We start from the raw sequence: 25,111 nt of genomic DNA on the forward strand, positions 1-25,111 counted from the left end.
TGTGGTCTTCCACTGTGCCACATGACTCTACATGTCTGTGTCCCAGCAAAAGGGATGTTACATGACAGGAGCTCTTAACTGTCATTCATGTATTTGCCTCAACCTAGAGGAGGCTGGGAACATTAGTCATAATTTTGCCAGACAATGGGTAGAATGGTATTACTTATTAAACTTATGGAAAGCATACCCCCTGCAGTTTTATGAAAGAAAGGAAAATATCTTACTTTTGTGCAAAATGTCCAATCAGGGTGAGCACACGTCGTTGTCCTGCTTGCTAGCAGCAGTCACAAGATCCCAATTATTGATATAATTTGAGTCAGAGAGAATGTTTTCTGCATCCTACCAAGCTTCAATATGGGGTGGTGTCAGGGGAAGGTTGTGGGATACCTCATAGAGGGTGACACTTTCCACTGCATGTGCTGCCACTCAGATGATTATAAGAGAGCAATTCTTCATTCACCGTAAGTCCAGATCCAACATAGAACATGACAAACAAAACAGAATTAGCTCCTCTCTTCCCTTTGCAGTAAGCAAATGTTGATGCTTCGTTGTAAAAGGAAAAAGCAAGCAAACATTTACAGATTGACTGATACAATTCTACTTAGCCTTTCAAGCAGTCTTTCAGACTGCTTCTTATGCCTACATTTCTCTTTGCTTATTCTTTTCTTCTTGTTTTTTAATTCCAAACTTATTTTATCAAGACTTCTTTTGTCTTCCCTTACTGTAAACTGTTTTTATATGTAGTCTTTGTTTTGGGGAAAACTAAAAATGTTCTTTTGGTTTAACATTACCCAAATTTCAAATTTCTAGTCCACATACTCATACAAAAAAATGATACTCCTAAGTTTTAGATAAGGTTAGGATTTGTTTTATTCAATTGCTTGCATCTATTAGATGATTCTAATTTTATATTTCAACTTATAAACTTTTAAAGCTGGAATCATTCAAGTCCCCTTCATTGGCCTTATAACTACCCATCAGGTTGACATACCCAAATGTTCATATACTAGTGCTTTTGATTATAAAGATTAGATTTTATTTGCAGATTTTCTAGGCATTCATGAGTGAAATATTAGTTTCATTTATTTTTTGACCTTTTAAGTAGCATTCAGTGCAATGTAGACATGAATGAGTGTGCCTTACAGAGGAAATGAAGAGTATAATTCATTTATTTTAAAAAATTTTAAATGGATACACAATAATTATACTTATTTGTGGGGTGCCTGTGGTATTTTGATACACATATACAATGTTTAATGATCAAATCTGAATAACTCGGATGTTACCTGAAGCATTTATCATTTCTTTGTGTTGGGAACATTTTGAATCTTCTACCTATTTTGAAATATACAATACATTGTTTTTAACTATAGTTACTCTACTGTGCTATTGAACACTAGAACTTATTCCTTCTATCTAACTGTATGTTTGTGCCCATTAACCAAACTCTCTGTATCCCCACACCTTCTTCCCATCCTCTGGTAACTATTATTCTACTTTCTTCCTCTATACAGCAGTCCTCAACCTTTTTGGTACCAGGGATGGGTTTTGTGGAAGACCATTCTTTCCACGGACCTAGGACATGGGTGGGGATGGTTTTAGAATGAAACTATTCCACCTCAAGTCATCAGGTATTAGATTTTCATAAAGATCATGCAACCTAGATCCCTCGCATGCACAGATCACAAGAGGGTTTGCACCTGCTGCCCCGCATTGACCTCCTGCTGTAAAGCCCAGTACCAGTCCATGGACTGGGGACACTTGCTCTGTAAGATCAACTGTTGCGTATTTGTCTTTCTGTGCCCAGATTTGAAGAGCATGATTTAATCTGGTGATTTGATTAGGTACAAGCCAAGCCTAAGGTGCCTACTATGCTAGTGTCACTGTAGTCACCATGTATAATAATATTTCAGTTAAAAAATGCCTTGAGATAAGGTAATCATGTGTCTTCCTATACCAGCAAGATTCTAACGTTCCCTCTCCTTAGCACTGAGAAAGGGAGTTTTTATAGGATAAGGGACTGGAGAGAGGTTGAGAGGGAAGATGTGCCAGTGATGATGCGAGCAAGGAAAAGGTTAGAGTATCCCCAGCTACAGGAGCACAGTGCCAAGGATGTCATGCCGTAGAAACTCTTGAGGGACACCAAAGTGACCAATGATCTCTCTTTCTTTTTTCCAGCCAGCTTCAGGAATTGATTCCCCTCTCTCTCTCTTCCATTACTATTACAGATTCTTCACCCAGGGTTTCTTTCCTTTTGACCCCCAAAGAGCAAAAGAACAGTCTTCTAGCTTCTCACAAGCCTCCTCTCCTTTTAACCCTCAGACTCCTTTAAACATCTATTGGAAAATTCTAAGTGTTTATATCACTTCAATTTGAGAGCTTCTTCTTGAAACCTATGATTTATATATGACATACCATAAATGCAGCTTTTTCTGACAAATCTTTACTGACAAGGAAAGTTTTTCATTGAGGAAAAAATCCTTTGTTTATTTCCTTACATCTGTGCTTCATCCATAGAGAAGAAAATTCAAACTTCTGTTGTTCTTCCCATGGGAAGGAAACTGCTGCTCTAATTTCCAGAGCCTTTTCATTGCTGGGTGTTGGAGGCCTTGTTTTGGCTTCAAATCACACCAAATTCATCAAGTCTTTCCAAGATAACCTTGCAATAAGGGAGGATATTAGCTATTAATTTAATTAATATTAATTATTATTTAATACAGTAGTTACTATTAATTTTTATGAAAAGTTTCTAGTTTTAACTCTGGTTGTTTTTCCCCTGTTGTACATTTCCTTAGTCAAAAACTCTGCAGGAAAAGGCAAAATATGACAGGCTTTAAGCGCAAAATTTCACCCACAGGTTCTAATTCTGATTTCATTACTATTACAAGTACGAATGTTCAGAAATCATTTGGTTGCAAGAAATAGAACTCAAAGTAGCTTAATGTAAAAGATCATTTATTTGCAAATATGAGTAGTTCATGAAATCCCATGACAAGAACAAGGAAAGCGTGAGGAGAGACTAGAACTGAGGATTGGACAGTCACGTGTCTGGATGTCTCCCCTTCATGTGTCTGCATGGGCTTTTGTCTCTGCTTCTGCTTCATTGTGTTTCTCCTCACAGATAAGATGTCCCTGGATCTCCCTGCTTGAAACCCAAGAGTCACTGCAGGGACATTACAGGGACTGTAATTCACTGCTGCTCCATTACCAACTAAAGTTCCACTATTTTATTATTTATTTATTTATTTATTTATTTATTTATTTTGAGTCAGAGTCTTGCTGTATCACCCAGGCTGGAGTACAGTGGTGTGATCTCAGTTCACTTCAACCTCCGTCTCCCGGGTTCAAGCAATTGTCCTGCCTCAGTCTCTTGAGTAGCTAGGATTACAGGTGCCTGCCATCATGCCTGGCTCATTTTTTGTATTTTTAGTAGAGATGGGGTTTCACCATGTTGACTAGGCTGGTCTCAAACTCCCAACCTCACGTGATCCACACCCCTCAGCCTCCCAAAGTGCTGAGATTACAGGTGTGAGCCACCTCGCCCAGCCACACTTTCAAATTCCAAGGAGAAGGAATTTGATTAGTTTGCCTCTGCAATAACTGTTCACCCTGGTCTAAATCAGCTCTGGTTAGAGAGAAGTAGGGACACACCTCTGAGAGTATGGGGAAGCTTTTTTGAGAAATGGGGTATGGTTGGTACGTACATTCCAAAAACCCTCCCCCTTTAACTATTTTGGTGCCTCCTTTCCTCAGTATACTATTCAGAAAGAAGAGTGCCCAACCCAGTTTGGAGGAGGATAGGAGGACTCTTAAATATGAACCAGTCAACAGGCAGTCAGACAGAGAGGAGCAGGACATTCCATCCAGATAGAAGAACAATGAGGGCAAAAGTACAGAGGGGCAAAACACCTCTGAGAACAGCAGGGATTCAAGGGGATGCAGAGCAGTGGTATGAGGAGAACCCAGAGATGGATGCTGATATTCAGCAGCAGCATTCGCTATAGGATGTTAGGGGTGGTTGCCTGGGTGTGGTGGCTTACGCCTGTAATCTTAGCACTTTTGGGAGGCCAAGGCGGGCAGATCACCTGAGGTCAGGAGATCAAGACCAGCCTGGCCGACATGGTGAAACGCTGTCTCTACTAAAAATATAACAATTAGCTGGGCGTGGTGGTGCACACCTGTAATCCCAGCTACTTGGGTGGCTGAGGCAGAAGAATCACTTGAACCCAGGAGGTAGAGGTTGCAGTGAGCCAAGGTCAAGCCACGGCACTCCACACTCCAGCCTGGCCAACAGAGCAAGACTCTGTCTTAAAGAAAAAAGGATGCTGGGGGTAGGAGTCAGAGTCTGGAGGCAGGGGCATTGGTAAGGGTTGACTAGAGGATAGAAAACAACTAAGATGGGGTCCCCACCCCTCAGCCACATACCAGCCTGTTGCCGGTCAGGAACCAGGCCACACAGCAGGAGGTGAGCAGCAGGCAAGCAAGCACTACTGCCTGAGCTCCACCTCCGGACAGATCAGTGGCAGCATTAGTCTCTCATAGGATTGCAAACCCTATTGTGAACTGTGCACTGGAGGGATCTAGGTCACACACTCCCTATGACAATCAAATGTGTGATGATCTGAGGTGGAACAGTTTAATCCCCAAACCACCCCTCTCCCTCACCTCTGGTCCATGGAAAACTGTCTTCCATGAAACGGGTCGCTGGTGCCAAAAAGGTTGGGGACTGCTGCACTAAGAGACTTAGAGGGCTTTATCAGCGAAAATAGAGAGAGAAGGACATATGTGAGAAATACTGTGGAGCTGGAATCAACAGGATTAGCCACCAGTCGGATGTAGAAAGGAAATGACAAGAATATTTACAGATAAGTCCCAAATGTTTAGTTTGATGACTTTATGAATAGTGTTGCCATTCACTAAGATACAACGAAACTTACTATGATTACAGTGACCACCCTTTTTCAGTCCTGTAATATACAAAGTACTATGCCAGAGACCTTTCCATCCACTATTTAATCACTCTAATGTCCCTATGATTGATATTATTTTCACTCTTTTATATAAAAGAAATGCATGTCTTCAAGAATTTAGGTATGTTGCCTGCATTCATGTAACTCAAAGTAAAGAGTTAATTTTCGTGCCCATTTCTGACTTCAGAACCACCCTAGACTTAGGTTTGTTTTTCTTAGGAAAGAAGGCCAGGCACAGTGGCTCACGCTTATAATCCCAGCATTTGGGAGGCTGAGGCAGGCAGATCAACTGAGGTCAGGAGTTCAAGACCAGCATGACCAACATGGAGAAACCCCATCTCTACGAAAAATACAAAGAATTAGCTGGGCGTGGTGGTGCATGCCTGTAATCCCAGCTACTCGGGAGGCTGGGGCAGGAGAATCACTTGAACCTGGGAGGTGGAGGTTGCAGTGAGCCGATATCGCACCATTGCACCCCAGCCTGGCCAACAAGAGTGAAACTCCCATCTCAGAAAAAAAAAAAAGGAAGGGAGGGAGGGAGGGAGGAAGGGAAAGAAAGAACAGATTTTAAGGAAAACAGAAGTTCATTTTGGACTTACTGCATTGAGTTTCCTGTGAGACATTCAGCTGGAGAGGTCTAGTGGACATTTGACTATAGGTCTGCAATTTATGAGCAGTCTGGGCTAGACCCTCAGTTTTGAGAAACAGCAGCTTAAAGTGGAAATTAAGAGTGTGGCAGAAATCACTCAGGGGGAGGAAGCTGCCCAATGAGTTACTATGTAAAACAGACGCCTGCCTCTCCTGGGGGTTGTTTGACATCATAAATACACTGACATACAGTTTTTCAAGGCATTCGCTTTCAGTTTGAAGAATCCTTTCTATATCAGCTGTTATAGCCCATACTTTTTCTCTCTCTTTTCAGGAATGCTTGCCAGGGATTTATCTTTTTTATGAACCAGTTGTTAGACTTTTAGAATTTTTACTTTTAAGTTTTCTAATGATTTTCTGTTTATTTTAGCTATATTTCCTTCTGCTTCTTCCCTTTGATATGTTTTTGTTTTTGTTTTGAAGATTTAAATTGAATGCCAAATTCATGAAGTTTTCTTTATAGTTGTAAGCATTTAAAAGTAAGAATTTACATTGGCTTTCTATTTTCATCATATTTCATGGTAATGTTTTGATATTTATCATTTCCTAAATGCTCTGTTACTGTGTTCATTCCTAAGAGAATGATGTTAACCCAAATGAATCTAATTGGTAAGATGTCTTTGGTAATAAGGTCTTTCTTCGAGCACTGAAAAGAGGATAATGTAGAGAGCCTCACATTGCTCTCTCTGGATTCTATACCACGTTACCCAATCAACTCAGAATCCATAAGGAAGAGCCGTGCTACAGATTCAAAGAAAAAGAAAAAGATTCATCCTCTCTTTTTGAGTATGTTTCAGGACAATAAGTCAAATCCTTTGGTTAAGTTCCAAAGGAACAAGTCAGCAATGAACACTGTGGTCTTAGTGAGGAAAGGACTTCAGGCAGTGGGCCCTTGGATTCCCTTTCCCATCTGCTGTTTTTCACTTTCTCCCATTCCTAGTACTTAGTAGAATTTTTCATTAAACTCCACTGAACTGGGCCATCCTCAACAAAATAACTCCACAGATTATTTATTGCAGTGTGAATAAATTTCAAATCAAGTTCTGTGTCATTGAATATTGATAACATTTTTAGTCAGATTGGTATATTACATTGAGTTTGTCATACTTAATCAACAAACTAAAGCTAAATATTTTCCAAAGAAAAAAAATGCTAAAATATACCACTTGGATTTTATTTAATATTATTTAAAATAACATTAAATTACTATGTGTAGACATAAATTTTATAACTAAACTTATTGATTTATGTATCATAGAAAAGTAGTAAAATAGACCTACAGTACTTAATAGGATGTTTGTCATCAGCACACAAGGTATTGCAAGAATAGATTACCTGAATGAATGATTTGGAAGGCTTTCATCTAGATAGCATAATAAAGATAGGGCATAGTGTATTCTGGTCCCCATTGTGGATCCCTTTTTTAATTTAGAGAACTAAATTGATGTCATTTATTTAGGAGAATGCTGAATAACAAAATGTATTACTTTATTCTTTTAAATGTCCTACGGTGTTTCAGAATGTTTAAAGCAAATTAATGCATATCAGAAATAAGTTATCTTGTTACTGTCAAAGGATAATAAATGTAATTGCTTCATATATTTACTTACCTTGCTTTAGTGCCTAGTATATCAAACTATTGAATGTCGATCAAGATATGCATTCACTCATTATAGAGATCAGTGGTAAATATTACCATATTGTTAAAATAAATTTGAGGCCAGGCACGGTGGCGCATGCCTGTAATCCTAGCACTTTGGGAGTGGATGGATTACCTGAGGTCAGGAGTTCTAGATCAGCCTAGCCAACATGACAAAACCCCATCTCTGCCAAAAATCCAAATATTAGCGAGGTGTGGTGGTGTATGCCTATAATCCCAGCTACTCGGGAGGCTGAGGAAGGAGAATCACTTAAACCCATGAGGCAGAGGTTGCAGTGAGCCAAGATCATGCCACTGCACCCCAGCCTGCATAACAGGACCAAGACTCTATCTAAAAAAAAAAATTAATAAATAAATTTGAGAAAACATGACATTAACCCAAATGAACCTAATTGGTAAGATGTCTTTGGTAATAAGGTCTGAGGCAGGAAACTTAGTATTTTAGCCTTTTGGGGCTATTGTAACAAAACACCTTAGATTAAGTTATTTTTAGACAACAGAATTTTATTGCTCTCAGTTGTGGAGCCTGGGAAGTCCCAGAATAAGGCACCAGTGGATTTGGTGTCTGGGTAGAGGCTCTCTGCCTTATAGATGGTGCCTTGTTGCTGTGTCTTCACCAAGGTGGAAGGGGAAGAAGGTTTCTCAAGCCTCTTCTGTAAGGGCAGTAATTCCTTCCCAAAGACCCCACCTCTTAGGGATTAAGGGTTAGGTTTTAACATGTGAATTTCAGAGGAAAGGGAGAGAAACGAATGTTCAGACCATAGCATTTGGGTTCCAGTCTCACCTCTCCAAGCATTCAGACTTTTTGTGACCTTGATAAAATAAATCATTCCTTATTTATTGGGAAAGTGGGGATAAAAATTCTTGCCCAGCCCATCAAAAAGTGATTCTGTGATGCTTAAATAAAATTGAATATTTGAAAAATGTGTAGTGTTTATATAGTTATATATTAAGAACTTCTAAATTTTGTGTTGTAGATATTTTAAAATTATTTTACTATGAAATGATCAAATCAATAGAAAAACTAGCCAATGTCATGTACTCAACTGCCCAACTTTAACGTGTCATAAAGTTTGATATATTTGCTTCTGATCATTTTTATAAAACAAAACATTAAAGAATACAAGTTTTGGTTAGTGTGATGGCTCATGCTTCTAATCTCAGCACTTTGGGAGGCCAGTGGATCACTTGAGTCCAGGAGCACGAGACCAGCTTGGGCAACATGGTGAAAACTTGTCTCTACTAAAAATGCAAAAATTAGGCATGGTGGTGCATGCCTGTAGTCCCAGCTACTCAGGAGGCTGAGACAGGAGAATCACTTGAATCTAGTGTCACAGGATCCTTGGGGTGTCACTCTTTCTGTTGGAAACCTCTGTGGCCTGTGGGGCCTTTGCCCAAGTTTTGCTTGCGCCCACTGGCTTGTTCTACCCACTCAGCCTGTCAGGCTGTGCTAAGCTTGCAATACTGGTCGAGATCCCATGCCTGCCAAGGGCAAGCCAGGCATGGAGTCGCAAAGAGCATGTGAGCAAGCATGGGGTCCGGCCACTGTGCACAGCCAGGTGTGCTGGTTGTGGCAGAGCGGACAGCTCCAGGCAACTGGCATGGGTGCCGGCTCTGTGTGAAGCTAACGCTGGACCAGGCGTACGGCAAGCGGCTTCCACTGTGGGCACTGGGAAACGCCGTGGCAACCAGAAGCTTGGAGACGCCAGGAGCCACAGACCTCCTAAGAGAGTGTCACAGCCTTGGCTCAGGGAGCCCTTAGGTCTGGGCTCCCTGAAGGACCACAGCTCTTCTCTTCTGTCCTTCTCTCTTCTCTCCTTCTTTCTTCTCTTCTTCTCATCTCCCACAACCTGGCAGGCAGAGTCTGTGTTTCAGCCCTGTTTGTGCTACAGCTGTTCCAGTCATTCCCACTAATGTCCAGCCCTTAGCAGAGAGGAGACCAATAATGAGTGTGGCTGAGTTGTGGGGATTTTATGGGCTCTGAAGGGAGGAAGTGCATGGTGATTGGTCCATGGGGAACATGGGCTTGCCTGGAAAAAGCCCCATCTGATTGGCCCAACAGTCATGAATAATGTCCTCCCTCAGGGCTGTGGACATCACCTGAAATTGTCAGGTGGGCCTTCAAGCTTCAGGCCATTCCTGGATTGAAGGTGGGGTTTCACCAGGGACCCGCCCCTTTCTGCCCAGGAACCTCTCTGCCTCCTGCCGTCAACATTGCCATCCATGGTACCCAGGCTGTTTATGCTGAGGAGTGCCTGCAGGCTCGTGTCGAGCTACCCTCGCCCTCCCTCCTAGCTTGTGGGTGCCCAAAGTCCAGACAGGCTGAGGCGGCAGGGGGGCTGGCATGTCAGTGCCACCCCAAGTATACGCACACCTAGCTGGGTCACAACAGTGCCCAGATTCGGCCACAACCTTGCTCTGCACCAGAACAGGTGCCGAGAGCCAGGAGAGGCCAAGGAGTAGGAGCAGGCACTTAGGAGCCTTGCGGGGGCAGGGGTTTGTCGTCCACGGCCCCTGATAACACAGGGGTGCCCAGGTCCGAAGCCGCAGCTGGGAGGCTGTAGCTCAGTAGCGGGCGGGGCGCCCACCTGTTCCTGGATCCTGCCGCACTGCGGAACACACAACCTCAGTCACGCCTCCTACGCTGCAGCGGCATCTTCCCAGTGGCTGCTCAAGTCAGGCCGCCTCTGCCATCACTGGGAGGCGAAAGTTGCAGTGAGCTGAGATCGTGCCATTGCACTCCAGCCTGGGTGACAAAGCAAGACCCTGTCTCAAACAACAACAAATACAAGTTTTACCCCACTTTTTTAATAATGGTTTCATTCTGCTCCCTCTTACCCTAGAAACTCCACATTATTGTATGGATACATTATCCTAATATGATCATGTTCAATTTAGGCTTCCTACTCAATTTTCAGTTTTTCATATATCCAACAATTTTACCCCGAGAATAAGTACATCCATTATGATGACGTGTATTAGAAGGGCCAGGCTGCTCACATAGATTTTCAGAAACACTGAATTTAGCCATCATCAAGAAAATCTGTAATCAAACTCTGTTTGTCTTTTTTTATTCTCTTTCTGCATGTCAGTTGATGCCAAACAGAAATAAAGAAGACATTCTTTTAAGTGCATTTACACTGTGAGAAAGATTGCTCATTGAAAATATTGATTTTTAATTATTTCTTTGGGATAAATAAAGAACCAGAAGCAATTCCACAACTTGGTAAACGCTACAATTGTAGGCAAATTTGGATGACAAACATGAATATTTACTGTATTGGGAATAAGGTTAATATTTTAAAACAAGGTTGACAGGAGAAAAATTGTCTTAGTTTGCAAAAGGAAATTTGTTTCTTTAAGTGAAAATTGGGGTCAGTAGGCCACAGCTCTTCCTGCTTTTACATGCCTGAAATGAATTAAATAATGCAGCAGGAAAGCAGTACTGAGCAGACTAATGACAAAATTATACATTAAGGCTCCAAATCATTGTACACTAGAAATACATATTTTATATAAGAAAACATGAAATTTTAAATGCATCCCACTTCACCTCCATTATCTTAAGAGAGCAAAACTAAGTCCTATCTTCTTATGGTCATTAAGGCACTCCTGGTCTTTTTCTAGGGAGCAAGGGTGGTTACTGCATTCTGTTTGCTGATTGTGATTTCAATGTGATTAAAGACTTATTCTTCATACAGTGGATGCAGTATCCAGCCACATATGCTATTCAAAGTGAGTATAATATTATTGTATGGAGAGTAAGTCTAATTTTGAGTTGCTTACTCTCCTTTGGATTCCCTTAAGTGAAATAATGATAGTAACTTTGTTAAACATGTACTGTGTTCTAAGAATTGTGCTAGGTACCCTACACCCACTATCTGCTACACAATAACCCTTTGAGGCAGACATTATTTTTACCATTTTATAGATGAGGATGCAGGCTCAGACAGGTTAAATAGGTTGACCAAAGTAACCAGGCTAGTAAATGCAGTTATTAGAAGCTAACTTCGTATTTTCAGTAGTGACATTTTCAGGAATATATTGCAAACATATTAATATTCAAACCAACATTAAATTTCATGATTTATGACTTTTAAAGCAAGAATGAGTGGGAGTCTATTTTTAGAAATCAAAATGAATAGAACTTGAAGCCTATGCTATGCATTTGTGTACACTCAAACACACATGGAGCATTGTGTTTGGTTCTTTTGTTTTCAGTGCTGATGCCAGTAGTTACCCTATGGAAAATGTTAGTGAAAAACACTAAAGTGTAGTAGAAAGTGTATTTTACTATATAATTACTTTTTTATTATGTGGGCATATAGTAAATGGTTGACCTATGCGTATTACATGTAACTTTACTTTGAAAGGCATGTAAATGGAACAGAGTCATTCTGTGATCTATCTATATGATACTGAAATAACCATCTGATTCACAGAAGTTATTTCATTAGAATGTGGTTTTTATTACAGCCTTTCATTCTTGAATCCCTTGTGTCAAGTTATATAGACACCGCCCAAGTTGTCATGTGCTCAGTGGGTTTTTATTTATAATGGGTATTTATTTATAATTGTACGTTTTTCTCAGAGTCACCAAAGGCAGAAAGTTTGTTATTGCCATGTGAAAATTCTCGTTTTATACCATTATTCTCTTTATACATATTGGTCCTCAGAATATGGGAAATAAAATTAGCACTACTGCTACCTGGTAATCTTTACAAGAGGATTGTTTTTGAAGATAAGGAATTCAAATATCAATAAGCTGAATTGAAAACAAGATTAAATTTCCAACATGATGTGGTTTCTGTTTGGAAAGTGATGGATCTGGTCTGTGTTCCTCTACTCTGTGTCCATAGTATCAAAGTAACCTTTATATCTGTTTTTCTAAAATGATGACATTTACACTTGATTGCATTAATATGAAGTAACACGGATCATGTGTGTTAGTAGATTCTTTTTAATTACTGTGTAAAAATAATATGTAATTGAAACAAAAAGCATTGTTTCCAATCCTAATTTTTTTTCCTCAAGTCCACCCTGTCAAGCTGCAAGCGTGAAAGTTATTTTCTGGTGGTGTGATTAGATTGGGGCTGAACCCTCCAGCTGGCAGGCCTGTCTATGACTGGCGGCGGCCTGTCCCCAGTGCTTGTCATTTCCTGACATGCCTGACAGGATGGGGACAGCCGCCCCAGACAGGTTCATTAGATGGTGTTTTCTACAGCTGGGCTAAAAATAAATAAATAAATAAATAAATAAAAAGTCTGTGCTTTGTCAAAGCCCAAGCTGTAGAGGCCCTTCTTGTTGGTTTAAACCAGGGCCTTGTTTTGACAAATTTTGATCTGTGCAGTTTTTAGATTTTCTGACACATTTTTGTTTCCTCCCCCTTTGGCCTGCACTTTGTACTCTCTGCCTTATTGCTGCTTCAAAATCCTAACATAGTCTTCCCAAGAGAAAAAGAACCACTGTTATTGAGGGCTTAAAAGAAACAATAGTGTAATACTTCATAAAATAGCAATACTTAATCTATTTCCATGGTGATCTGCACAATGGAGGAAAAACAACCTTGGGACTTGTGATAAGCCAATTACAAGAAAGGTTAAGAGTTTTTATAGTGCCAGAAACATGCCATGTACATGAAAACATAGGATCATTACTAACAGTCTACACTGTCAAATACACTGCTCTTTAGAACTGCCAGGAATTTAAGCTATCTTCATTCTTGGGCTTTTAGGAACCTGACAGAGTTTTCTGCCTGTGTTCATAGTCTTTGATGTCAGAAAGAGAAGACGTTAGAATACCTGCTAATTAAAACCAGAAATAAATTCAAAAATCAAATTTAGAAATACACTTCTTTGTCAATGATAGGTCCCCTTTAAGGCTAACTAGGTTTGCCAAAAATAGAGTGCATTTGAAACATACATTCCTACAGAGTCATGATTTATCATTCTGAACCCCAAATTCAAACTTTTACAACCATAGTACTGCAAAGAAAAAAATCTTCGGCCAAGAAATGATTCTTCTGGGTTGCACCTATAATTGAAAAGTAGCTGTCGACATCTGTACCTTACAGACTCACTAACCGTGGTCTCTCTACTGTCATAGTTGCTGATAGCTGCTTTCTATTAAGAGAAACATTTTATCTTAATTTTTAGTAGATAAAACATTCCCAAATAGAACACATCTGATCGTTTTGTCTAAATAATCTTAGCGCTGCTGTTAGCTATATTTCCTTTCACATGTAATGATACAAAATAGAATAATGTTTGTGTCTCTTATGTTTTGTCATTGGTGTAATAAGTAGTGTTGCTGAAAAAAAATCAAACTGCTCATTCACAGAAATCCTAGCCCTTACCTTTCCTTTGTATTGTTAGCTTTCACTGCTTTAGTTCCCCGTCTCTATGACAACTGTTTAAATTGGGATGGGCAACTGTCATCTGGAGTATTACTGAGGGAAAAGTGTTAGTGAGCACACAGTTCCCATAGATAGAGCATTTCAATATAATCCAATTTTAATTGAGCTCCAGAGACTTTGATGTGCTGCAGAAGGTTGGGAGAGAGCTATTCCAGGGAGAAATTAAAGCAGCCCAGCAAGGCTTCCCTGCTCCAGACTGTCACCATTTTAAGTAAGCATTAGCATCAGACTTAACCTGCCCCTATGGAACATCTCACTTCTTTTTCAGCTCTTCACTGATTTATTTTGCCATATGTAAAAGCAAAGCACTTTCATCTTTTTATATATGTTTTTACACCCATTTGATTAGACTTGAAAAGCTTGCACTGGACCTGAGATTCATCTTATGCTGTCTGTTGGACTTTGCTTTGGCGGCTCATAAAAGACATAGAAAGTAGAGTAGGGATTAGCTTGAAATTGTCAGCTATTATATTTTAAACTTCCTTTTTTAATACTGCTTTGTAAGACCTTATTTTTGAGCTAAAAAGTTGAAGGAAGTGTAATTTTTATTTAGCGTTGATTTACCATTGAATTTCATTTTAATGCTTAGATTCATGGTCATTTATTAATGGCTACAATTTTTATTTCAAAATGAATTTAAATACCTTTTCCTCATCACATGAAAAATACCTTTCAGGGAAAGCTGGTTTGGAGCAGCTGAATACAGACACATCAGTCCTTAACAGAGAAACCATTAACCCTTTATTTATTTTTTAATGGAGAGGACAAGGGGTATTTTTCCATATGTATTGAAAGAGCCTTTTAAACATTTGGAAATATAATGTTGAATGTACATTAAATATTCTAGTAATAATGATGTCAAATCACAATTATATTAATTATAATTAAATAAGTACTAAATATTTTGCTTGTGTAGTCAAAAAGTTTTGTTACAGGTATGAGAAACTTAAGGAATTTATTATCTATTTATGACATACTTGACATTTCTGATCTATATTGGCACATTAAAAAATAAAAACATATGTTGAGAAATTAAGTAATATATGACAGTAATTAGAAATTAGTTTGAGTCTATGCATCATCCTAGATACTTCTAGTACCAGAAAGTGGATTTACTGTAAAGCTAATGAAGCTTCAGCATCAAGACCTCTTACTCTTCAGGCCTTGGGAATGATGGGAGTTGCCAGTAATTGTACAGTGGTTTCAGTTTACTAAATTGCCTTAAAAGATCTCAGAGGAACCCAATTTCTAAGGCACTAGTAATTTGCTGTGATTTTTTTCTTGTTCCAGATATTCATGTGCATAGCTTATTATAAACAATGCTGCAGTGAATAATATGGTACATATTTCATCTTGGTTTTGGGAGTATATTCACAACATAAATTCATAGAAATAAAATCACCAGGTCAAAGGGTATATACATATGAAATGTTGATAGATGCTGCCAAAATTTTCTTGTTATATTTTACTATTTTGTGTTCCTGCTATCACTGTTGTGAGAACTTGTTTTTTCGCTGTAAGTTCAGTATTAGCAAACTGTTGGATTTTTGCCAATCTGATAGATAAAAAAATCGTATTTTCATATAGTTTTCTTTCTCAAACAATGAATGAGGTTAAGCATGTTTTCAGTCAAGTAAAAGTCATTTTTACTTTTTTCTGTGATTTATCTATTTGAGCTTTTTTTAAAGCAAAATGTTACCCTCTCATTGTCTGTGAGAGGCAATTATTGATAAATAATATGCTTTGTCTAATGTGTGTTATTTTTCCATATTAGATAACATAGATTTATAATATATAATGAAAATTATATACACATATAGATATGTGTTTATCCCTGCTTCCAACCTAGATTAATTTCTCATTTCTCTATGGAATGTCCTCCTAAATATTTAGTGTCATTCGTTCTGAGGATAAGACTTGTTAAAAATTTTCCTGTATACCCCGTAAGAATCTTTCTGCTCTAGCATAACTCAATTACTTATAATTACTTATAATTAGCTAAATATATTAACACTATACTTACTATATAGAATTCTAAACCAGTTTGCCAATGTGGATGTCTCTAGTTTATATTTTTATTTATTTACTAAACATGCATATTGGAGAAACATACACGGGTGCTCCAGGCAGCTGCATTCGTTGAGTACTTGCCGTGTGCCACACACTACACTGAGCACCAGAGAAAACATTCCACATGAATGTGGGGTTTTGACTGAAACACAGAAATCACCTCTAAATATGGAGAAAATATTATTATTATTTGTATTTTCAGTGGAGAGCAAAGCTTTCATAACATTAGATATTTTAATTTATATTTTATTCACTGGTTATCATTCCTTTAAAGTTGTCAAGTGTAGATAGGTTAATCGTTTTTATTGTTAAACACATTTTCTTTGCGGAAGTTTATGTGAGTGATGACAAACAGAGTGATTGCCATATCTGCAGTCTGGACTGAACCTCTCATCTTTTTCACAACACTGGTAATCTGCCAGTAATCCTAAGCCTGGGAAATGTCAGAAAACCCCTAGCCACTGGGGCCAGAAACCTTTGAGACTCCTTTCATACCTTTACCTCAGCATAAAACAAAACGCTCTAGCCCTATTCTGTCTCAGAACTGTCTGCTCTTCCTCCTCTCTTCCTACCTGCTGCAACTCTCTTAAGTCAGACTTCCTGTACTTCCTGCTGGCTTAATTCACATTTCCAGTGTAGCCTCATTCCAAGTCATTCTCCATACAGCTTCCAGAGTGCTCTTTGCAAATGCAGTTTTAATCTTATAACCACCTTCCTCCAGTGCTCTTCATGGCATCACACTCCTCCTCAGAGCTGCCATCTATTGAGAGCTAAGTTAAAATCCCCCCCATTCCAGCTCATCCTCTCTGCCGTGAGGGCTCTGGACAGCCTCTTGCCCATAGGCACGCAACCTCTGTACTTAGAATAGAAACACCTGAGATAAGAACTTTTACACACCATAGCTCACTTAATTCTTTCAGCAACCCAGTAAAATAGCATTCCATCAATCTTACAGATAGAAGCACAAATAGAAGGGCTAGGCTCCATGAAAGGAGGGGCCATCTCTGTCTTGTTCACCAGTGTGTTTCATCACCTAGCACAGTATCTGGATCCTAGTATGTGCTGACTAAATGTTTGTTTAACGAAAAAATGATGCATTATGCCAACAGCCTTTGCCTGGGAACAGAGAACTTGCTCACGATGGCATATTTTCAGCAAAGTAGTATTTTGTCACAAATGTCTTTACAAAGAAAGAATAAAAAGTAAGCAGAAGAGGAAAAAATAGTCGTGGGGCATTCCAGAAATGCAGAAGAAACTTTTAGGTTGTATCTAACCCTAGTAATACTGTTTTCATTGCCTATAAGTTGTGTAATCTCTAAAACCTCTTTTTACCCAATTATAGATATTTGGGAAAGATATTCACTTGAAAGCAAGAGGCATTTACTGGGCTATTTACAGTTAAACTGAGCTGCATTTCTCTAATATAGAAAATTGGATGCAGAAGCAAAAATACCATGGGAAATTCAGTAGGTACATTGTGTAGTTGAAGCACTTAGATGTTTTAAAGTGGTTTTATTTTGTTTTGTTTTATGTTAAACTTCAAATGCCAAAAACGGAACACTCAAAACCATCTAGTAAGAAGTATATAAGACCAAATTCCGGGAAGTAATCAGAGGTGACACATAGAACCAGAGATTGGATCAGAGAATAAAGTACACTTGAAAGGATCTGGGCTGAGGTCAAGGCAGAGACTGCTCACATCACTCCTGACTAAGGGTTCACTAAGGTCTGGGTGGGGAGGACTGTGAAATCATTGTTCAACACATATATGTAGCACAACCTTTCTGCTAACCTCTCCACTTGATACTTGCTATGTTATTTCATTTCATACAGCCACCCTGCAAAGTAGATGTAATCGTTCCCACTTTATATAAGGGAAACTGTGTCTCAGGTATATTTGGAAACTTTTGGGAAGTTGCACAAACTTTAGAGTGTGTGTGTTGTCCTCCAAGTCCAAGTTCTTTCTACTACAGTGTGGCATACAGATATATAAAAAATTACTTTAGTTCACCAAACTAAGTGCTAGTAAAGTACATACTTATTGATACATACTGGTAGGATGAGGGAACGTGGCAAAAGTAACATTTATACGACCTTGGATAGATACACATTAAAGTAGACCCAACCAAAAGGACTTCCAAAATGCAAATTTCCCTGCATGAGGTTATGTTTCATTTTACCACTTCTCTTCAAGAGAAGGTGATGCTGGAGAAGCTCTAACTTTAAGAGAAAGAAACATAAAGTCTCATGAACCCCAAGCATGCAACTGTGAATACCCAGGCGTTCTTGGGTTTTCAAGTGAAATTATGCGTTAGAAACCCTGAACTCGTGAAGAGACGAAGACTGAGCAGTTGTGTCTGCATTGCCGACCTCGAGCAGCACTCGGCTTCTGCACATAGAACCCGGGAGTAGGAGACTCAGAATCGAATCTCTTCTCCCTCCTCTCTCCTGTGAGATTTTTTTGATCTTCAGCTACATTTTCGGCTTTGTGAGAAACCTTATCATCAAACACAATGGCCAGCAACATTACCAACAAGACAGATCCTCGCTCCATGAACTCCCGTGTGTTCATTGGGAATCTAAACACTCTCGTGGTCAAGAAATCTGATGTGGAGGCAATCTTTTCGAAGTATGGCAAAATTGTGGGCTGCTCTGTTCATAAGGGCTTTGCCTTCGTTCAATATGTTAATGAGAGAAATGCCCGGGCTGCTGTAGCTGGAGAGGATGGCAGAATGATTGCTGGCCAGGTTTTAGATACTAACCTGGCTGCAGAGCCAAAAGTGAACCGAGGAAAAGCAGGTGTGAAACGGTCTGCAGCGGAGATGTACGGCTCCTCTTTTGACTTGGACTATGACTTTCAACGGGATTGTTATGATAGGATGTACAGTTACCCAGCACGTGTACCTCCTCCTCCTGCTGCTCGGGCTGCAGTGCCCTCGAAACGTCAGCGTGTATCAGGAAACACCTCACCAAGGGGCAAAAGTGGCTTCAATTCTAAGAGTGGACAGTGGGGATTTTCCAAGTCTGGAAAGTTGAAAGGAGATGACCTTCAGGCCATTAAGAAGGAACTGACCCAGGTAAAACAAAAAGTGGATTCTCTCCTGGAAAACCTGGAAAAAACTGAAAAGGAACAGAGCAAACAAGCAGTAGAGATGAAGAATGATAAGTCAGAAGAGGAGCAGAGCAGCAGCTCCGTGAAGAAAGATGAGACTAATGTGAAGATGGAGTCTGAGGGGGCTGCAGATGACTCTGCTGAGGAGGGGACCTACTTGATGATGATGATAATGAAGATCGGGGATGACCAGCTGGAGCTGATCAAGGATGATGAAAAAGAGGCTGAGGAGGGAGAGGATGACTCTTAAGCACATAGTGGGGTTTAGAAATCTTATCCCATTATGTCTTTACCGAGGCGCTTGTCTAAGATCAAATTTTTCACCAGATCCTCTCCCCTATCTTCAGCACATGCTCACTGTTCTCCCCATCCTTGTCCTTCCCATGTTCATTAATTCATATTTCCCTGCGCCTAGTCCCATTTTCACTTCCTTTGACCCTCCTAGTAGTTTTTGTTAAGTCTTACCCTGTAATTTTTGCTTTTAATTTTGATACCTCTTTATGACTTAACAATAAAAAGGATGTTTGGTTTTTATCAACTGTCTCCAAAATAATCTCTTGTTATGCAGGGAGTACAGTTCTTTTCATTCATACATATGTTCAGTAGTTGCTTCCCTAACTGCAAAGGCAATCTCGTTTAGTTGAGTAGCTCCTGAAAGCAGCTTTGAGTTAGAATTATGTGTGTTACACCCCAACATTAGTGTGCTGTGTGGAACAGTTCAACACAAATGTAATCATGTATTTTTGTGAATGAGGGTTGGCATGTCAAATGCATCCTCTAGAAAAATAGTGTTATAGTCTTAAGATTTGTTTTCTAAAGTTGATACTGTGGGTTATTTTTGTGAACAGGCTGATGTTTGGGACCTTTTTTCTTCAAAATACTATAAGGACACATGCACACGAATGTTCATTGCAGCACTGTTTACAATAGCAAAGACCTGGAACCAACCCAAATGCCGATCGATGATAGACTGGACAGGGAAAATGTGGTACATATACAACATGGAATATTATGCAGACATCAAAAACAATGAGTTCGTGTCCTTTGTAGGTACATGGATTAACCTGGAAACCATCATTCTCAGCAAACTGACACAAGAGCAGAAAATCAAATGCCGCATGTTCTCACTCATAGGCGGGTGTTGCACAATGAGAACACATGGACACAGGGAGGGAGCACTGCTCACTGGGGTCTGTTGGGGGAAATGGGGGAAGGATGGGGGGATGGAGAGGTGGGGAGAGATAGCATGGGGAGAAATGCCAGATATAGGTGAAGGGGAGGAAGGCAGCAAATCACACTGCCATGTGTGTACCTATGCAACAGTCTTGCATGTTCTTCACATGTACCCCAAAACCTAAAATGCAATAAAAAAAAAACCCTGAACTCATATTTTATGATAGCTTTCAGTTGCTAATTGTCACTGAAAAAGAAAAGCCTTTAAAACCTGAAAAATAATTCACATTCATCTTTTCTTTCTGGTCCCTGATGAGCCTGCTACCTGCCTGGCAGATACTTGATAAATGGTAAATATCTTTTGAATAAATGCTTTTTTTGAGCAGTAAGCTTTTAATACATCATAGAAATTTACTAGGAAGACAAGGAGGAGAAGTTACTCTAGAACAAAATGTGGAAATGTTTAATATCTGTGTTTTTTTTAATTCCAATAGACTTTACTTTTTTAAAGCAGTTTAAGTTTACAGAAAAATGAACAGTTAATACAGAGAGTTCCTATATATGTGTGTATTGGTCGTATTTTTTTTCCCCGCTTCAAAGAACAGACATGAAAGTAACATCTGACAATTTTTTTCCTTTTTTTTTTTCTTTTTTTTTATCCTTGAGATGGAGTTTCGCTCTTGTCACCCAGGCTGGAGTGCAATGGTGTGATCTTGGCTCACCACAACCTCTGCCTCCCGAGTTCTAGTGATTCTCCCGCCCTAGTCTCCAGAGTAGCTGGGATTACAGGGATGCGCCACCACACCTGGCTAATTTTGTATTTTTGGTAGAGATGGGGTTTCTCCATATTGGTCAGGCTGGTCTTGAACTCCCAACCTCAGGTGATCTACCCTCAGCCTCCCAAAGTGCTGGGATTACAGACATGAGCCACCACACCCAGCCAGTAACACTTTATATTAGAAAATTGTCAGCTACAAATAACAGATACTCTAACTAAACTGGCTTCATTAAAAATGAATAAGTAGATGATAGATAGATAGATAGATAGGCTGGCTTCATTAAAAATAGATAGACGATAGGTAGATAGATAGGCAGATAGATAGGCTGGCTTCATTAAAAATAGTTAGATGATGGATTGACAGATGGATGGATAGATAATAGATAGATAGATAGATAGATAGATAGATAGATAGATAGACAGATAGTTAGATAGGCAGTCCTGGATTCTGGTGACCTCCAAGACTGATTCATCTGGTCGCAGATGCTGTCGAGAACCCAGGTGCACTGCCTGTCTTTACTCAGTGATCCTTGGTTTGCCCTCATTCTCACACTGATAGCAACATAAAATAAAATGGGAAATTTTGATCAGGCCTTCTGAGAAGCTGGAATTTTATTTAAGCTCCAATAAACCATGTTTTTTTCTCTCCCGTAAATCATAGACACCTATTGACATAGCACCAATTACTCTGTTTATACTTCTGCTGCTACAGAATAACTGTATATATACAGGGTCTCCTAGCTTAATCATTAATAGAAATTAATCAGAAGAATAAAATCAGAAATCAGATTCTATATATAACTTTTAATTCAGTCATTCAACAGATTTTTTACTGAGTCTCTACAACATACCAGGCATTGTGCTAAGTAATAGAGATACAGTAATGAGAAGAAACAAATGGTCAACAAGATTATAGTCTAGTGGGGGAGATTACATTAAAAATGAAACTATACAATGAATTTGCAAAATTACATTTGTGGTAAGTGCTGTGAAGAGAATTTGTCTCCTATAGGTACTATGAGAGTGTAATTTGTCTCCTATTGGCACTATGATAGGGAGATTTTACCTAGCTGGGGGGTCAGTTACAAAAATAGAAGCAAAAAGAGACCTCGAAGGTGAGTAGAAGTGAACTAGGCAAATAGGGGAGGGAAGATATTTCCAGAAAGGGAAGAATATGTGCACTGGCTCTGTGACAGGAAACAACCGGTATATAACAAGGGACTGAACGAAAGCCAGTGTGGCTTGACCTCAAGGGCAAAGTGGAATCTGATGCATCAGGAGCAGGAGACCTGTTGTGTGTACCACTAACCCCATCCCATCTCTTTTGGTGTTGGCTCTGCTTCCTCAGAACTCCTGCTGCCTTATGATTTTTATTGACTGCTTTCTTGCTGTCTTCTGGCTTCTTCCCACTGTCCTGTTCAGGCTGTCTCTGAATATCTCAAATTCAAAAATGAAGAGATATTCTCTGATTGGATCAGCCAGCCAAATTTGTGATCTCACGGCTCTGATAGTTTTCACAATCAGGCTGTGGTTACCCTACTTAGATGACTGCAAGTGGAGTATCCCTTGTCTCAAATGCATGGGATCAGAAGTGTTGCAGATTTTGAATTTTTTTCACATTTTGGATATATATAATGAGACATTTCAGGGATGGGACCTACCTCTAAAAATAAAGTTTATTTATGTTTCATACAGCTTATACATTTAGACTGAATGTAGTATTATACAATATTTGTGTGCATGAAGCAAAGTTTGTATATTGAACCATCAAAAGCAAAGGTGTCACTACCTCAGCCACTCATGTGGACAGTCTGTGGTTATGTGACATCGTTATCATTTCTGACAATGAATTTATATGCTACTGATAAGAAAGCATTTCCTTACACTTATTCATAATACATACATAACAGTAAAAAAAAATGACACACCATTAACACAGTGTAAAAACAATGTGTTCAGTGTAACAGCAGCACGGTAGCATCACAGAATACCTGGGTCAGCTGTTAAACAGCAGCAACAACAGACAGTGCAGGCTTTCAGTCTCCACCTGCCATGCTCGGTTTTGATTAGAAGGTAGGATGCTGCACAGTAAACCCCGTGAGGACACTGAATAAACAGTATGTCACATGCCTACCTGTTGACTGTGACCTGTCACATGAGGTCAGTTGTGGAATTTTCTACTTGTGGCTTCATGTTAGCACTCAAAAAGTTTCCTATTTGGGAACATTTTGGATTTTGTGTTTCTAGATTAGAGATGCTTAACCTGTACCTTTATATTAGCTACTCATCCTGGTTCAATCCAGGGTGGTGACATCATTGGTAATAAACATGGTATAAAGGAACTTTTCAGAAGAGGGCATCACCCGTGTTCTCTCCAGTCCATAACAAATTGAGAATCACTCTGGAATATTTTAATATGGTTGGTTTCAATCATTATAGACCATGTAGATCAAAAACTTTTTACACGTGTTTATCACTAAATAAAAATAAAGAAAAGTATTTGTAATTCATTAGTATGTTAAATTACTGCTATGTGCTAGGTTCTGTGCTTGGTAGGAAGAATGCAGAAATACACAGAATTCCTGCCCTCAGTGAGTTCATAGGTTAGTGGGAGACACTAGAAGTCAACCAACAATTATAGTTTGGTAAATATTTTTAAAAGGTACAGGGTACCTTTTTATAAAAAGATTCAGGGGTCTCAGTGGGAGCAGCAGGGTCTCCTAGCTTAATCATTAGTAGAAGTTAATCAGAAAAACAAAATCAGAAAGGATCTGCCAGTCAGAAGAAATTTGCAGGGGCACAGAAGTGTGGCAGAACATGATGGCACGCTGGGGAGCTGAGAAGTGTTCAGGATGGTTAGAATTTAAGAGCAAGGCTAGGCCGTGTGCGGTGGCTCAAGCCTATAATCCCAGCATTTTGGGAGGCCGAGGCAGGCAGATTGCAAGGTCAGAGATCCAGATGATCCTGGCCAACGTGGTGAAACCCTGTCTCTACTAAAAATACAAAAAAATTAGCTGGGCATGGTGGCACACGCCTGTATTCCCAGCTACTCAGGAGACTGAGGCAGGAGAATTGCCTGAACCCTGGAGGCGGAGGTTGCAGTGAGCCGAGATCCAGCCACTGCACTCCAGCCTGGCACCTGGTGACAGAGCAAGACTCTGTCTCAAAAAAAAAAAAAAAGTTGAGGCAGAATGCACATTGTGGCTAAATAGGAGATTTTATTCTACTTTTAATAATCATATTTGCCACTTTTTAAGTACCTACTGTGTACCATAGTATATATGCTTAATATGCATAAACTGTTCTATGATTTTGATTTTCATGACGTTAGGATATGAATTTTTTTTAAATATATTAAAATTAAAAAGTGCACCAGTATTTGTAATACATGCCGTTTTCTCTAGCTTAACATAAAGAAATGTTAACTAGAGAAAAGAAAAAATTTTTTTTTAGTTAAAGCATGTTTGACTATTGCAACAATCATTACTGAAGCTCTACCCTATAATCTTGTTTCATTCTGGTTGTATCTAAAATTTGAATATGAAATATTTTCAAAAAGAGAAAATAATTTGCCTTGACAACTTATAATATCTATAAAACCAGACCCTACTACCAAATTAGCTAAAACAAAAACCTTTAACCCAGAACTGCAAATGATCTGAAATGGAAGAAAATAAGTCAGTCTATAGAGAGAAGACATAAATATAACTAGTTTAAAAATTGGCAGTATGCAGAATAATGCAAAGAGAAGTTAGTATATTCAGTATAGAAATGAAAATAAATACTGGAAACTAGAAATTTGGTTCTTTTCAGTAATATAGAGTTCTGGTCTCCCCACCTCATCCCTTTTTAAAATAGTAGCAGAGAGAAACATTTAAGATTTTAGAGTATGCCAAATTTGAGAAAATGAGGAAACACAGCCAAAGATACAATATTTACACATAAGGACACTCTCATGAGTAGAACAAAAATGAAGCAACTGTGCCAGCATCATTTTTAATTTTGACAGTTTTACGATGATTTGAGAGTAGATGAAGTAGACACAGAGGACTTCAGCTGCAACTCAGTTTGTTTGTAAATTAAATTTTAAAATATTTTACTCAACAAAAATTGAGTTCTTTCTATGTGCAAGTTCTATAAGGAATACAAAAATAGAATACAACTCAGTCTCTACCCTCATTAAGTATATTTTTAGGGCATTTATGTAATAAGATAGATCAATTTAAAAGTACCTGCCACAATGTAAGAAGAAGTACAAATAATTCTGTTTTGAGTAGTTCCTGGT

At 39.1% G+C, this 25,111-nt stretch overlaps 1 protein-coding gene and 1 pseudogene across 16 annotated transcripts in view; both read left to right on the forward strand.

Annotated features, from left to right (window-relative positions):
* The window catches only part of NBEA (neurobeachin), a 713,110-nt gene that overhangs the window by 559,495 nt on the left and 128,504 nt on the right, over nucleotides 1-25,111 (forward strand). The gene's annotated exons all lie outside the window — the stretch shown is intronic.
* LOC116562543 lies at nucleotides 18,088-19,748 on the forward strand (annotated as a pseudogene).

Source organism: Sapajus apella, unplaced genomic scaffold (genome assembly GCF_009761245.1).
Source record: "Sapajus apella isolate SASKATOON/1434 unplaced genomic scaffold, GSC_monkey_1.0 scaffold32, whole genome shotgun sequence".
In the NCBI taxonomy this organism is placed as follows: domain Eukaryota; kingdom Metazoa; phylum Chordata; class Mammalia; order Primates; family Cebidae; genus Sapajus; species Sapajus apella.